Source organism: Pleurodeles waltl, chromosome 4_1, assembly GCF_031143425.1.
Source record: "Pleurodeles waltl isolate 20211129_DDA chromosome 4_1, aPleWal1.hap1.20221129, whole genome shotgun sequence".
In the NCBI taxonomy this organism is placed as follows: Eukaryota; Metazoa; Chordata; class Amphibia; order Caudata; family Salamandridae; genus Pleurodeles; species Pleurodeles waltl.
Window position 1 is genome coordinate 584,085,552 of NC_090442.1, and position 16,168 is coordinate 584,101,719.

Consider the following 16,168-nt stretch of genomic DNA (forward strand, 5'->3'; position numbering starts at 1 on the left):
GTCAGTCTCATAATCATGGTCAGAAGATGGCTCAAAAAGCATGCCAACAACCTGCTGAGCAGTCACTCTGCGGCTAGCTATGATCCTATCCTTTCTAAGAAGTGTAACTTGACAAATGTGCCAACAATAACCAGCACTGTCTAAAATAAGTAATAAACAAAGTGTGGCTTTATCACAAAGAGTTATGTACTCAAAAACTGTACCACTCACTTGCCTGAAAAAGCTAGACTCACCAGCAACTACTCTGCGCAGACACAGCAATCACCAATGATATCCCACTAAAAAGAAAAAAGAAAAGCAAATTAGGCATAAGACAACACAAACATCATTGTGCACATATCTAAGGACAATTTCACACACAATCCTGCATTTAGTACACCATCTACAAACATGTCATTCATGAATGGCAACATTACTCCTTTGGAGTAAATTGTTTTTACTTACCATAAACATGCAACTATACAAACCACAGGTCAACCACTGCCAAAACCTCAAGCAACCACAGAAAAGGAAGCTAAAGCTTTGAACTAGAACAAAGAGGAGAAATAAGCTGTTATAATCACATATGCAAATGCTTTGTCAGTTGACGAACACACCGCCACCAAGCATTTAGAAATTGCCAACAGTTCTGTGCCCCCAACACAAAAAAAACAAAGAAAAAAAACTCCTGGCATCTTGATGACTTCAGATGGGCCTAAAAAAATAGGCCGATCTGCCCCAAAGGGGGAAGAAAGGGCCATCAGTAATGTGACGACTTTGGGGGGCGGCCCTTGCCAAATGGGCCACCCCCTACACAAAACACACACACACACACACACAAGATCCCTGGTGCCAAAGTGGATTCAGTCCCCCTTGGGGGCAGATGGGTCTGAAAAAATAGGCCGATCTGCCTCCAAGGGGGGCAGACATGGCCAACAGTTCTGTGCACCCTTTGGGGGGTGAATCTTACCAAAGGGGACGCCCCCCAACACAAAAAAAACAAAGGAAAAAAAGACCCTGCATCTTGGTGGCTTCTGCCCCCATTGGGGGCAGAAGGTCCTTAAACAAAAATAGGACCAGGGGGCAGAAATGTCCATCAATATTGTACCCCCTTTGGTGGGCAACCCTTGCCAAAGGGGCCACCCCCCCCACACACACAAAATACACACACACAAAATCCCTGGTGTCCTGGTGGCTTCTGCCCCCCTTTGGGGGCAGAAGGGCCTAAAAAAATAGGCCGATCTGCCCCTAAGGGGGATCAGAAATGGCCATTAGTCTTATGTCCCTTTTGGTGGGTGGCTACTCTTGCCCAAGGGGTGCCCCCAAAAATCAAACAACACACAAACACACACACAAATATAACAATCCCTGGGGCCTAGTGGGTTTTGACTCCTCCAGGGGCCAGATGGGTGGAAAACATGGCTGATCTAGCCCGGGGGGGGGGGGCAAAATATGCAAAAAAACACAGCAACTGTGGCCGAGGGCAAGATCAGCTCATCCAGAGCACCCAAGGGGTTAAATACCATGCACCTATTAGAGGTGAGCTATTAACATTTACGTTGTCACTTTAGTAGTGGCACAATGTGTGTTGCAGTCCACTAGTGACATTTAACTTGCAGGTCCTGGGCACACGTTGTACCCTATACTTGGGATTTATAAGAAAGCGAAATAGGCCACTTAATAACATAGGCCCTCATTCTGACCTTGGCGGGCGGCGGAGGCCGCCCGCCAAAGTCCCGCCGTCAAGTTACCGTTCCGCGGTCGAAAGACCGCGGCGGTAATTCTGACTTTCCCGCTGGGCTGGCTGGCGGTCGCCTTCAGACCGCCAGCCAGCCCAGCGGGAAAGAGGCTTCCACGATGAAGCCGGCTCGGAATCGAGCCGGCGGAGTGGAAGCTGTGCGACGGGTGCAGTTGCACCCGTCGCGTATTTCACTGTCTGCGCAGCAGACAGTGAAATACATGTAGGGGCCCTCTTACGGGGGCCCCTGCAATGCCCATGCCAGTGGCATGGGCACTGCAGGGGCCCCCAGGGGCCCCGCGACCCCCCCTACCGCCATCCGGATCTCGGCGGTCCGACCGCCGGGATCTGGATGGCGGTAGGGGGGGTCGGAATCCCCGCGGCGGTGCAGCAAGCTGCGCCGCCGCGGAGGATTCAATGGGGCCGCGGTACACTGGCGGGACCCCGCCAGTGGTGCCGGTCCGACCGCGGCTTTACCGCCGCGGTCGGAATCCCCATTGGAGCACCGCCGGCTTGTCGGCGGTGCTCCCGCGGTCCTCCGCCCTGGCGGTCAAAGACCGCCAGGGTCAGAATGAGGGCCATAGTCAAATTCAACATGTTTAGGGGTCAGAGTACATGCACTGGTGCCTGGTTAGCAGAGTCCCTGTGCACAGAGTCAAAGAGCCAGATGGATCAGTTCAAAAAATGATGGTGATTATGCAAAAAAAGATGCATTTTCTTACATTACCACAAATATTGCTGCAGCAAGCACAAATGCATGCTGGCTCTCATACATTACAAAACAAGTCAAAACTGCCTCTGCAAATGTGGCCCACTTTTATTTTGGAACCCAGCCTTCTTCTGTCGGTTAATGATATAATTTACTATGCATTGCATAATCACAAACACCACTTCATTTTGCCAGTACTGAATACTAGATTTTGGGGCTTATTTACAAGCCCTGTGCGCTGCCAGTGCATCATGTTTTGTGATGCACTGGCGGCGCATTGTGCAGGCCCATATCTACAAGTCTACACAAAGCCACTTCGAGTGGCTTTTAATGGTCCCTTCCTGCACATAAACAATCCTGCCTGAGACACAGGCTTCCTTGCACCATAGTGCAAAGATGCCCATGTTGGTGTGAGGCAGCCTATTGTGCTCCAGATACAGTGCATTTCTGCTGTTTCCCTGTGGCGCGAGGCAGTGCAGCAAGGTCACTTGCTGCTCTGCCCTGTGAAATGGGGCTTGTAAATAAGCCCCTCTGTTTCTAGACAAATTGATTTCCCAAGCAGATATTATACTTTTATCAAAATCCTTGCTACACCCCCTTAAACGTTTTCTATAATATCCACATGTAGCTCCTAGAAAGTTGGTATCACAATAATTCTAGTGACCAAAAACCCCTTTATAAATCATTCGATTAGCACTGCATTTTACAGTCATACTGTTTGCATGCTTAACAAAAGCTGCCCCTGTCATAATAGCTGATATGCAATTATGTATATATTCTGCAACGTCTTGCTGCCTCTGATATGCGTTGAGAGCTATTTACAGTTTCAAATAAATAACGTGTCCCCTATCTCCTTTACAGTTAGGTGCCTACATAACATTAAACCCTGGAGCAGAAATTTGCAATTTTATGTGAGTGATTCATGCAGTTAATCAAATGTCAACGCATCAAATACCTGAATGTAATTATGTGTCATGTACAGGCTGCTGCTTTCTGAAGGGAAGCGCAATCTTTCTTAACATATTATCTAAACTCTTACTTCCGTTCCACCCTCAAAAACTGATGGAAACTGGTGGCAATGCATTATTATGTATGGGTGTCATTTACCCTGAGTTTTGCATCAACTGCAGACTTATAAAAGAGACATAAGCATAGATAAAAATGTCAAGGAGTCGGGAAACATCAGTAAAGAAGCAGATAGAATTAGTGAAAACTAGGGTTGGGTAGATGTTCCTGGTGTTCTTCACCAAAGTATGAGTAGACTTAACATAGTACTTTTGAAATGTTATCCAGGCCAGGACTCAGGAGCCCATGACAACCGAAACGTAGGGCCTGATTAAAGGAAAGTGGTGCTGCACCCAATGCAGCGTCACTTTCTTGTGCCCCTTAGCACCCCCCTAACGCCACCATGTGTGCGCCGCATCTAAGCTATGGACCCACAGTGGTAGTTAGGGAAACTAGAGTCAAAATTTGTTACGCTAGTTTGGAGCTTTGCAGGACTAGCATCAAAAATGGTGACGCCAATACTAAAAAGCCCATTTAGGCCCATTGGAAACAATGGTGTGCCTCCTTTTAATGTCTGCCATGAGCGGGCATTAAAAGTGCTGAAACAAATGACACACAGAAATCTCTTAGATTTTTTTGTGCCATTTTTTTGGCCCCCATAACAGGTGAACGTCCCCTTTGCATACATTATGCCTGGCGCAGAGGGTTACCTTGTGGTGCAATGCATGCATTGCGCCACTTTGTAAATTTGGCACGACCATTTTGGCCTCGCTGGGCCACATTAGAGTAAAAGGTGCCATCAAATGTGGTGCAATGAGGAGCTAGGGGCTCTTAAATCAGTCCCTTACTATTTCCCCCCCATTGTGCACGATTACAACAGAGAACATCTGTAGCCTACAGATGACACTGAGGAGCAAAGTGAAAGGTCACTAGAAGCACTATCTATTTGGCACCTCCCATTGGAAAGGTGCTTTAACTACCTAGTGCCTTAACCACTGCTTGCCCCCACCCAGGGTCTCTGAATTTTTCTATTTTCCAAGAACAGCAAGCAACATCTAGGTCCGAATTATGATGGCTCTTTACAGAGCCAAAAGCCTTTATTGGGCTTGAAGTGCTTACGGTTCGAGCATATAATTCAAAACAGAAAGAAGCAATCTCTACTCACTGTTTCCAATTTGTTATGTTTTACACTTATGGATTAATTTTGAGAAATCTGATTTATGTGATTACATTTTAGCTCCTCACATGGAAAGAAACAGGCACCCAGCTCTTTGTAGAATCATCTTATTAAGGCCATAGTCCAAACCTTGCTCAACGACTTAAACCTAGACAGACCTGAATGGCAATTTTCACCAAAAGCCAATTTACTTGAATTGTCCTCAGAAAAAGGCCTCACCCTCACCGGCAAGAAACCAAGACAACCTAGTACCACCTCTATTTAGTAAACAAAGTGAAACCAGTCCTCCAAGAAAGTGACTTCAGAATGCAGTTCAAACCCTTAACCTGTTATATCTGGATGATGTCAAAGTCCTGCTCCATTACCTCCCATGCTCCACATTGCGACCCCATCAAGTACATCCTACAAGCTGTAGCATATATTATCTTGGGCCTGTAGGAATTTGAACATATCTCCCCCACCCATCCCACACTGTCTTCAATATCATCTGAATAATCCACAAAGACATTGGGGGTTATTCTAACTTTGGAGGAGTGTTAATCCGTCCCAAAAGTGACGGTAAAGTGACGGTAAAGTGACGGATATACCACCAGCCGTATTACGAGTTCCATAGGATATAATGGACTCGTAATACGGCTGGTGGTAAATCCGTCACTTTTCCGTCACTTTTGGGACGGATTAACACCTCCTCCAAAGTTAGAATAACCCCCATTATGCCTGGAACCCGTGCTTCTCTGACTGACAATGTCACTATGTGTGGTGGCCCTCAGCACACCCACAGCCTGGACAAGACAAAGTAATTCAAATTAGAGAAAAAGAAACAGTTTTTCTGCATGTGTGCACCCTGGTTCTGGATTGGTATGCCACTATTCATCCGGACTTCCCCAACCTTGTAATACACTGCATTGGTCTTTGGAAGCCAACTATCCCTCAATATCAGGATCACTGTATATTTGCTTCTAACCCTGCTCAGCACTCTATTGCTTTTTTGCCTAAATTCACTGTATACAAATAACACAGATATGCAAAAATTAAACGACAGTTTGCACTTAGAGGCACCAAACCTTGCTCAAGGATTGCTGAACATGGTGCTATACTACATAATAAAACGAATCCATCACCAATTGTGCATTTCAAACATATTTCTTTACGAAAGCCCATGCGTTTCATCAACCTTCATTTGCAGACCATTTTCATACCTTTCTTCGTAGCTGAATCAGTGGTCTTACAATTAGGATTCCATTAGAAGCATAGAGCTGCATGCATTGGCAATGACAACATATGCAGCAGAAGCGAGGGTTTATGGGATCATAGAAAAGCTGCCACTCTGTCGAAAAGTGATATGTTAAACGTAGCCACAATAATGCACATGAAAGAGGCTCTTCTTAAATTGGACTTGAGTGGTTGACTTAACATCCCAGTCTCTAATCTAATAAAGCAAAATTAACTGTTAAATATGAGTTGCTGCCAAACTAATGGTCAGATTACAGGTAGCATATGGTACATTTATAAGTCAATTCATGTAGTATATTAGAATGGTAGACAAGAGGGTCCTGCCGAGAGAACGTCTCCACTAAGGAAGAAAGAATGACAGTGACCTCACCTTGGCTATTAAAAGATGACAACAATTGAAGTAATACCACAAATTGATAATTGCGTTAGCTCACATATTAATTCTTATTTAGCCACTAATGTATTAGTAAACGAGCAATAATGCGGGGACAATTTGTTCCGTCTTTTTCCTGCATTTCAAATAGGCAAATTGTGCACACGTTTTAGAAATAATAGCACCTTTGGAATGTGGTAATACCTCACTCCTTCAAATTGCAAACACATGTAAAAACTGCGTACAGCACGGTAATATAATATTTTAATCATTCTCGCCGCCTCTAGATTAGGGCCATAGGGCCTCATTATGAATTTGGTGGTCCCACCACGGGACCCCCAAACTCACGTGGAGGACGCCACCACCATAGCGGTGATGCTTCCACCGAGCTAACTGGTGGGAACATTGTAGTACATGTTCCAGCCGGGCTGACCAGCAGGAATAGTGTTAGGATAATGGTCTCGGCTCCTTTAAGGGAGCCGAGGCCAATACCCTAACACTCCAGCACCGTCGGAATGCGCACTGTCTGCAAAGCAGACTGAGCATTCGGACAGTGCTGAGCAGGGAGGCCCCCCCATACCTCCCAGCACTGGCTTTCTGCCGGCCTTTTCAATGCAGGGTCCCCGACATGGAAAGGCTGGCAGAAAGTGGGGTTGTAATCAGCCAGGTGGCGCTGAGTTCAGCATCACCCTGACTTGTTATAAGCCTGACCGCTGTCATGCCATCAGGAACCATGTTCCTAGAGGGGACGACTGTCCCTTGGTGGGTCTGCCCACCAGGGTTGTAGGAAGGCGGTTGGACCACCAAAGCTGCTGTGGTCAGACCACCAAAGTTGCGGCGGTCCGACTGTCAACAGCCTCGTACTGCCACACTCATAATGAGGCCCTTGGTTTTACCATGTTGATGGTATTGAGGTTCTTTCAAAAATGGGAGGATAGTTACTTAGGTCATTGGATATTTGTGTACACGTGTAATAACCAAGAAACTGATATACTAAGGGGGATGTTTACAATGAGCTTGTGTCACTGTTGTGTAATTTTTTTTTACTCAGTGGCTGCGCTCTGTTAGCTCCATATTTACAATGTAAGCATACGGCCAAATGTGTCAGTTTTTCGGGGCCTCTGTAAAAACCAAACCTGTGCGGGTTCCGATTGTGTCAAAGAGAAATTAATGTGTGCAGAGTGGGTGTTCTGTGGGGAAAACTCACTGACGCAGCGAGATTTACAAGATGTTCTTGGACTGACTCATCTGTCAGATTCATCTTGCAAAGAATGTAATGCTTCAGAATTCCTCTGTCTCCTAAATCCAGGTTTGGGGACTGGTGCAGTGGCTTTTAAAAAGGATTCTGACCATTTGACATAACTTTACATGCTCGAAGATGTCTGTTATTCACATTCCTACTAGTTGTAGTTGGTCTACACTTGTACCAGTCATGTTATGGAACACCTTTACCAAACTGGAACCATGGCACCTATGATTGCATCATCCTCTGCAGCAAGGCTATGTGAAGCTGTGTATTGTGTGCAAGGGACAGACCAAGATTGTCACTTATCAATGGAGGAGGAGGTCCCCAAGTCCAGGTCTGCACGCTCCAAAGGACAGCAGGTAAGTACACACAAGGTAGGAAATATATGTATTTCCACATTACATTATGTCATATACTTGTATTCACTCACATAACACTGTCACTCACCATGTCACACATACGCAGGTCTACACATACACATAAGTAGACTATTCCTAGTATAATATGACACATACCCATACTGATTACACTGCATGTAGGACCAATGTGACATTTTTCTGTCTTTGAAATTGGTTCTAACACATTAGACTACTTGTGTCAGTTAAAAGTGATGCAGCACCTCTATATTTTGATACATCGCTGAAGTTTCATCAGTTGTGAGGCCAACTTCAGCGATGTGCCACTTTTGGGGCTGATTCATCACTGCAAAGTTTCCACAGATACATCAGAATTTCTGACACACCCTGGGTCCTTGGGGTATGGTACACTGTATTTGAAATAAGATGCAATTATGGTGTAGTAACTAGTTTCTGTGCATTGTAACTATTTTTGACACATCACTACTGCAATGCAGTGGTGCATCATTTCTTATAAATATTCCCCTAAGTACGTTTACAGTTGCAAAGTCTGTGATTTGCAACACCACAGGATTTTCATCAGCAAAAGCACAACATAAAATATATTAAAGGAACACTGGGCATCAGAAAAGTTTTTCTGATTTGAAGAGTGCCCTTTATGACTGATTATGAATTGCTAGCAGGATGGGACCTAAATAGACTCTTCACATCTTCATTGTGATTAAGAATGTGTATATCAAAGCTTGGAGAGCAGTTGTGTCCCTAATCCCTTAAATGATAATAGCACCCAACATAGGTTAGTATCCAAATCACAAAAGTTAAAGCTATCCTCATGGAGATTGCCAGACTCAGAGAAAAAGCAGGAAAGCAGCTGTCCATATAGGGCCATCAACATTATGTTCACAACCCCACACTTTTGCAGGGACCAGTGCTCTTAGTTCAAAGTCTAAAGCAAGTCTGCCATTTTTTTAAATGATCAGTGTGGCAGCTAACACAGACATGCCTCAGGATGATGCCTGTTCTGGTACCCCAAAGGACTGTTTTTTAATTGAATTAGGTGCTCTGGACCCTTACATAAACTGAGGGAGTGGGCCTGGCTCATATTTTGTTGTTGGGCCCCGCAGAACTCTCTGACACCTCTGGGTCCAGGAGACCACTGCATGTGACCCAATGTAATTCCCTTCATGCTGACATATGTTTGGATGCAGAAATCCCTTTAAGGCCAGAGGTTGCTGTAAAAAATGTAGGACAAACAGGGATTGTAAAGGCAGAGCTGCATTAACAGCAATTTGCTGATGAAAGCAAAATGCCTTCTCCCTCATACATATTGAGGCACACATTTTTGCGATTTCCCGCAAACTGGCACTTTGCTCTGCATTTGAGCTGTATATTATGCCATTTTTTCGGCATGTTTTTAACGCCTGCTAAGTGCAGTTGTATAAAAGAGGTACCCATTGTGTTTTATGGGCCTTTGGGTGCTTTGCAGGATTAGCGTAATCATTTTATACGCTACTCCTGCAAAGCACCAGACTAGAGTAAAAAATGATGACGCTAGTCTCCCTGACTACAGCCATGGCGCGCTGTATTTTAAATACAGGCAACACATGGTGGCGTGAAGAGGGCGGTAAGGGGCGCAAGAAAAGTAGTGCTGTACTAGGTACAGCACCACATTTCATAAATCTGCCCCTCAGTTTATAGTACCATACAGAGGGAATAAGATTGGGTCAGAACCTCGTTCAGAGGGCCATGGTGCAAGCAGAAGCCATTAGGCCCAACCCTGGGGGTTGAGGCATTTTACACCTGATATCCCGGGCCTGCCCTACCATGGGTCCTGAGCAGATAGCCCAAGTATCTCTTCAGCACTTAACTCTAAAGCAGGTCACACAGTCTAACTCATGCCGGGGGGTGTTAGACATGGGAGTTGAACACAGGCGTACAACTCAATGTATGCTCAGTAGCAGCAATGCATTACTGTCCAGTGAGATACCCGCTTTTATGAAAAAGAAGTATTTATATGTAAACGCAAAGTAAAATACAGCATTTACAAACAATACACACAATCCCCTGAATTCACTGTTCTAGTGTTAATAGGTTAGTCCCTGAGTCCTACTCCTCTCTTTTTAGCATCAGTGGGTATTCCCCATCCACTATTCACTATAGGCAACATTCAGGTTAAGCCAAATTAGTAATCCAAGTCTCAGGAGTCCCACTCTGACTCTTTATTAAAGTCAAAACTGTTCCAGCCTCAAAGTGCTATCTGACAGGCAAATTCCCCCAGGGCCATCCGGCTCATTATCAGTCTTACCCTTGCCAGCAGGATTTAAGTGACAGGAGCCTTTGAGCGCACCCCTTCGTGAGTGCTGATGCTGCAATGCTTAAATCCATTAAGTCTTTTACATAAAGCCCTGAAAGGCTACAGTCAAGTCTTGAGTTCCTCACTGTTGGACCTGGCTCTTTTTGCAGGGTCATCCCCAAACGTTTTACCTCCTTCCTCCTATTTTTTCTGACCTCTTGCAGTTGGATCTAGGATTCTGAGCACTTTATCACTGCTGATCAGTGCTAAACTGCAGGTACTCTCCCTACTAAAGTTGGTACGATTGGCTTACACCTAATTGGCACATTTAATTTATCTGTAAGACTCTTGTACAGTGGTATCCCTATACCCAGGGCCTGAAAATTAAATGCCACTAGTGGGACTGCAGAGCTGCTTGCGCCACCCATAGATGTAGCCTTTCCAACCTGTCTCAGGCCTGCTAGTACAGGGCCTACGTGCGCCATTTTCTTCCACAGGGACCTGGCATCTAAATTTACTTGCCAGGCCCGGAACTCCCCTTTTACTACATATAAGTCACTCCTAAGGTAGACCCTAGCTAGCTTATGGCCAGGATTCCATGTATGTAGAAGGCAGGATATGTGCCTGGTTGTGTGACCTGTCCTGGTAGTGACAGCCTATTTGGTTTCTCCCTGCTGTGAATGCTGCCTTGCTCATAGGATTGCATTGGAAATGCCCTGCCTTATGTCTAGGGGGTATTGTCTGTTTTATGAGGGGTGGCGTAAGCGTGTTTGGTATGGTTGTAATGGTAGTGAGAAATGTTGCTTACTGGTGTAGTTTTTTGTTTTTTTTACCATTATAGAAATGCCACTTCTAGAATGTGAGCATTTGTCTGTTCTTATGACTGATGTTTTCAGCTTGACTCCAATCCACGTCTGGGGCAGAGTGACAGCTGGGCTTTGTGCATACTTTTCAGACAGCCTGTACACAGGGAGGTTGGAGATGTCACAGAAGTGCATCTGCATATTGAATGGTCTTCCTGGGCTGAGAGAAGGGGAGGTTGGCACACCGGCATTTGTAACGGCTCTGACCTGGCCTCACACAAAGGACACCTTTACCACCAACTGATGTCTGGAGCCTGTGCTGGGGGAGAGAGGAGACACTCCTAGAACCAGTTGTAACTGGTTGGAAACTTTTCTCCCCCTCTTTGAAATTTATTTGCAAAACTGAGTATAAGTAGAGGGGATTGTCCCCATGTAAAACGCACAAGAAAAATCTTGAAGAAAAAAAATGCAGAATACTGCTGGAGGGACTCACCATGAACCGCCTTGGACTGCTGCTGCTGTGCTGACCTGTGACCTGCTGGGTCACTAGGAGAAACTACCACTGTCTGCATCCCCCTTGTGCTGGCTTGTTGCTGGGTCCTAACGCCTTGTGCTCCACTTCTGTCCTCCAGGGGCTGGGTGCTGAGGCCCTGGATCCCTATATCTACCTGTTTTTCAGTGCAAAGGATCACTTTGCCTGGGTTGCAGCAGCGCCTGAGGAGTACTTTAGTTTATCCCCCTAGTGCTTGATAGCACCTTTTCTTTTAATTGTTTAGCACCTTGAGAGCGCTTCTTGAATCCTGCTGCCAGAGAAAGTCACCACCGCAACCGGGGCAGCTCGTATTTTCCGAGCGTGTCTGAAGTGTGATGTGTTTTGTGCCCCTGGGGAACGAGGAAAACGAAGCCTGGAGCAAGTGCGCTCCTAAAGGTGCACCCAGTACTAGGCATGCAGAGAAGAGCACCCCTGAGGCACCTGCAGGCCCTTCCTTTTGGTCCAAGTACACTGCAGCGGCCCAAGTTTGGAATAAGTGGGTCTCTCACTGTGTGGGAGACCCACTGCTGAGGGCCACCTGAGGCCAGAGGAGCTGTTGTGGTGGCAACACGCCCCTGGAGGAGCACTCAACCCACCACATCTGTTGCTTGCTGCCCAGAGGAGATTATCACTTGAGTCTGGGAAGGTGAGTCAGCCTCCCAGCCCCAAGTAGGTTTGAAGGCCAGACCGCTACATTTAGCAGGTGGCGTGTGGCCTCCCAGGATGAGGGTGAGGCTGTGTGAGCCTCCCCCAGACTCATCAGGAGGCTTCTGTTGCTAAAGAGAGCCCCTGTGTGAGAAGTGGGGTCGCCTCCAGTCTCTGCGGGCATTCCGTGTTGTTCTTTTCCTCCCCGCCAAGGAACATTCAGGGGATTGTGGGGGAATTACGTAGTGGGATGGACGGAGGCCTCAGAAGAGTCCCTGTCCCACTCAGGATCATTATTTTGTGCCCCACAGCAAATGGAGCATAGCAGCTCCATTGTAAGGACAGGGACGTCTCTGTTTTCCCTAGGGCATGATAGCTCTGATAATCTGGTTGGGCTGACCTATGCCCATAGGAAAGTTGGATGTCATAGGAATCTACGATGGTGCAGTCTGTTCCTCTAATGTTACCTTGGTAGGTTGTTGTCACACTTATGCTAGGGGAACTCAATGCTCATCTGTTACTCCTGCCATTCCCTTTCTTTTCTGATATTCCTTTTATGGGCACTTATGATGGTGTGTTTACTAGGGCAAGGGCATTTTTAGTGACATGCTGTAGGAAGGTAGCCTCTTTCTAGCCTTGTTACCCCCACTTTTGGCCTGTTTGTGAGTGTATATGTCAGGGTGTTTTTACTGTCTCACTGGGATCCTGCTAGCCAGGGCCCAGTGCTCATAATGAAAACCCTATGTTGTCAGTGTGTTTGATATGTGTCACTGGGATCCTGCTAGCCAGGACCCCAGTGCTCATACGTTTGTAGCCTATATGTGTTCCCTGTGTGGTGCCTAACTGTATCACTGAGGCTCTGCTAACCAGAACCTCAGTGTTTATGCTCTCTCTGCTTTTAAAATTGTCACTGCAGGCTAGTGACTAATTTTACCAATTCTCATTGGCACACTGGAACACCCTTATAATTCCTTGTATATGGTACCTAGGTACCCAGGGTATTGGGGTTCCAGGAGATCCCATTGGGCTGCAGCATTTCTTTTGCCACCCATAGGGAGCTCAGACAATTCTTACACAGGACTGGCACTGCAGCCTGAGTGAAATAACGTCCACGTTATTTCACAGCCATTTTACACTGCACTTAAGTAACTTATAAGTCACCTGTATGTCTAACCCTCACTTGGTGAAGGTTAGGTGCAAAGTTACTTAGTGTGAGGGCACCCTGGCACTAGCCAAGGTGCCCCCACATTGTTCAGGGCAAATTACCTGGACTTTGTGAGTGCTGGGACACAATTACACGTGTGCACTAGATATAGGTCACTACCTATATTTAGCCTCACAATGGTAACTCTGAAAATGGCCATGTAACATGTCTAGGATCATGGAATTGTCACTCCAATACCATTCTGGTATTGGGGAGACAATTCCATGCATCCCCGGGTCTCCAGCATAGAGCCCGGGTACTGCCAAACTAACTTTCTGGGGTCTCCACTGCAGATACTACTGCTGCTGCCAACCCCTTAGACAGGTTTCTGCCCCCCTGCGGCCTGGGCAGCCTGGTCCCAGGAAGGCAGAACAAAGGATTTGCTCTGAGAGAGGGTGTTACACCCTCTCCCTTTGGAAATAGGTGTGAAGGGCCTGGGAGGAGTAGCCTCCCCTGCCTCTGGAAATGCTTTGAAGGGCACAGATGGTGCCCTCTCTGCATAAGCCAGTCTACACCGGTTCAGGGATCACCCCAGCCCTGCTCTGGTGTGAAACTGGACAAAGGAAAGGGGAGTGACCACTCCCCTGACCAGCACCTTCCAGGGGAGGTGCCCAGAGCTCCTCCAGTGTATCCCGAGCCTTTGCCATCTTGGATGCAGAGGTGTGAGGGCACAATGGACATCTCTGAGTGTCCAGTGCCAGCAGGTGACGTCAGAGACCCCTCCTGATAGGTGCTTACCTGACTAGGTGGCCAATCCTCCTCTGAGGGCTATTTAGGGTCTCTCCTGTGGGCTTCTCTTCAGATAACGAATGCAAGAGCTCATCAGAGTTCCTCTGCACTTCCCTCTTCGACTTCTGCCAAGGATCGACCGCTGACTGCTCCAGGACGCCTGCATAACTGCAGCAAAATAGCAAGAAGACTACCAACAACATTGTAGTGCCTCATCCTGCAAGCTTTCTCAACTGTTTCCTGGTGGTGCATGCTCTGAGGGCTGTCTGCCTTCACCCTGCACTGGAAGCCAAGACGAAACCTCTTGTGGGTCGACGGAATCTTCCCCCTGCCATCGCAGGTACCAAACATCTGTATCACCGGTATACTGGCTGCCCTGGTGGCCGGTGCACTCCATATTCCAGTGACTACAGGCACCACTGGTCCCGGAGATTTTGTGGCTGAGGTACTAGGTTGGGACCTGGAGAGTCGGGACCTAGGAGACGGACGGGGTGGGAGAGGTGTGGGAAAGAGGTCAAAGTTGGACAGGAAAAGTTTTTGGGAGAAAATGGGACTGGTAGCTGGAGGGGGTTTGGGAGTGGAGGAAGAGGTTATGGTTGTAGGAGGTGTTCGTTTGGTGACTTTGGGTGAAGGTGCATGCGCTGGAGGCTGTCGTGAGGTGGATGGCTGTAGGGTGGGTGTGTGCCTGCATTTGTGTATCTTGGGAGGTGGCGTCACAGACACACTGGGAGAGGACGTGTGAATGGTAGTGGGGTGGTGACTGCACGTGAGAGGGGTGTGGTGGTGTGGATGCTGGTGATGGAAGTAGTGGCTGTAGATGTAGTGTATGCAGGTGTGAGTGGAGACGAGACAAGGAGGGAGGAGGGAGACGAGGAGGAGGGGGACACAGTAGAGACAGTGGATGTTGGGGTGTCTGCATGTGTGTGATGCTTGCGTGAGTGCCTGTGGGATGTGTGGTGCTTATGTTTGCCTCAGCCACTCTCGTGTGTTGATGAGTGTGCATGCTGGTCTGAAGGTGTGCTTGGGATCTGCTGGGGTTCAGGGGATTGGGTCTGGGTGGAGGAAGTTGGAGGGGGGAGGCTAGAGACGGGACAATGGCTGCCATCAGTGCTGAGGCCAGAGTCTGAAAAGCTCGCTGAAGGGCCGTCTGACCAGAATGAATGCCCTCCAGGAATGCAATTGTTTGTTGCAACTGCCTTTCTACACCCTGAATGGCATTTAAAATGGTAGACTGCCCAACAGTGAGGAACCTGAGGAGGTCAATGGCCTCTTCACTGAGGGCAGCAGGGGTGCTGGGGCAGGGCCTGAGGAGCCTGGGGGGAAGGTGATGCCCACCCTCCTGGGTGAGCGGGCACGGGGCAAAGGCTGAGGGGCTGCTGGGAGGGCGGTGCTGGTAGGGGGGTGGTGGCTCTACCTGTAGATGCGTGGGGCACAGATGTTGCCACCACCACAAGTGAGCTCCCTCAGAGGATGAGTCTGTGTCACTGGTGTCAGCTCCTGTCCCCGCCGTGGAGCTCCCTTCGCCCTCCGTCCCACTGGTGAACTCTGAGTCCGTAGTGTTGCCATCCAGGGCCATGTGGGATGCAGCTCCCTACTGCTCCGGTGCCACTGCTCCTCCGCCTGATGATGCTAATGCACACAAGAACAGGGAGACCACAAAAAGGGGGGGGGGAATGACAGAAGAAAGACATGTTGAGTGCATGCATTACCGCTACCGTTGGCGACACAACAGACACAGAAGCCCCCTGCACTATGCCGCGCTCTTGGGCTCCACTGTTCCATCCCTGGGACATGGCCTACAAGGCTATGGACGACATCTGCACACATGGATGACACAGGGGCATGACTAGGTGTACTTGGCACTCTACAGAGGTAGGGTGGAGTGCTACATGGCCTGCCTTATGGAGGGACCTTGCCTACTATACTCGCATTGGCCTAGGGAAACCCACAGCCCACCTCTCCCACCCAGAAACCTCCAATGCGCACAAAATCAGCAGGATGAAAGTGTACTCACCCCCTTGTGGCTGCTGTGATGCCCTCAAGCGCCCATCCAACTCCGGGTACACCACCGCCAGGATCCTGAACATCAGGGGGGTCATGGTGCGACAGGCACCCCTCCCACGTTGGGAGGCCATCCACAGCTGAG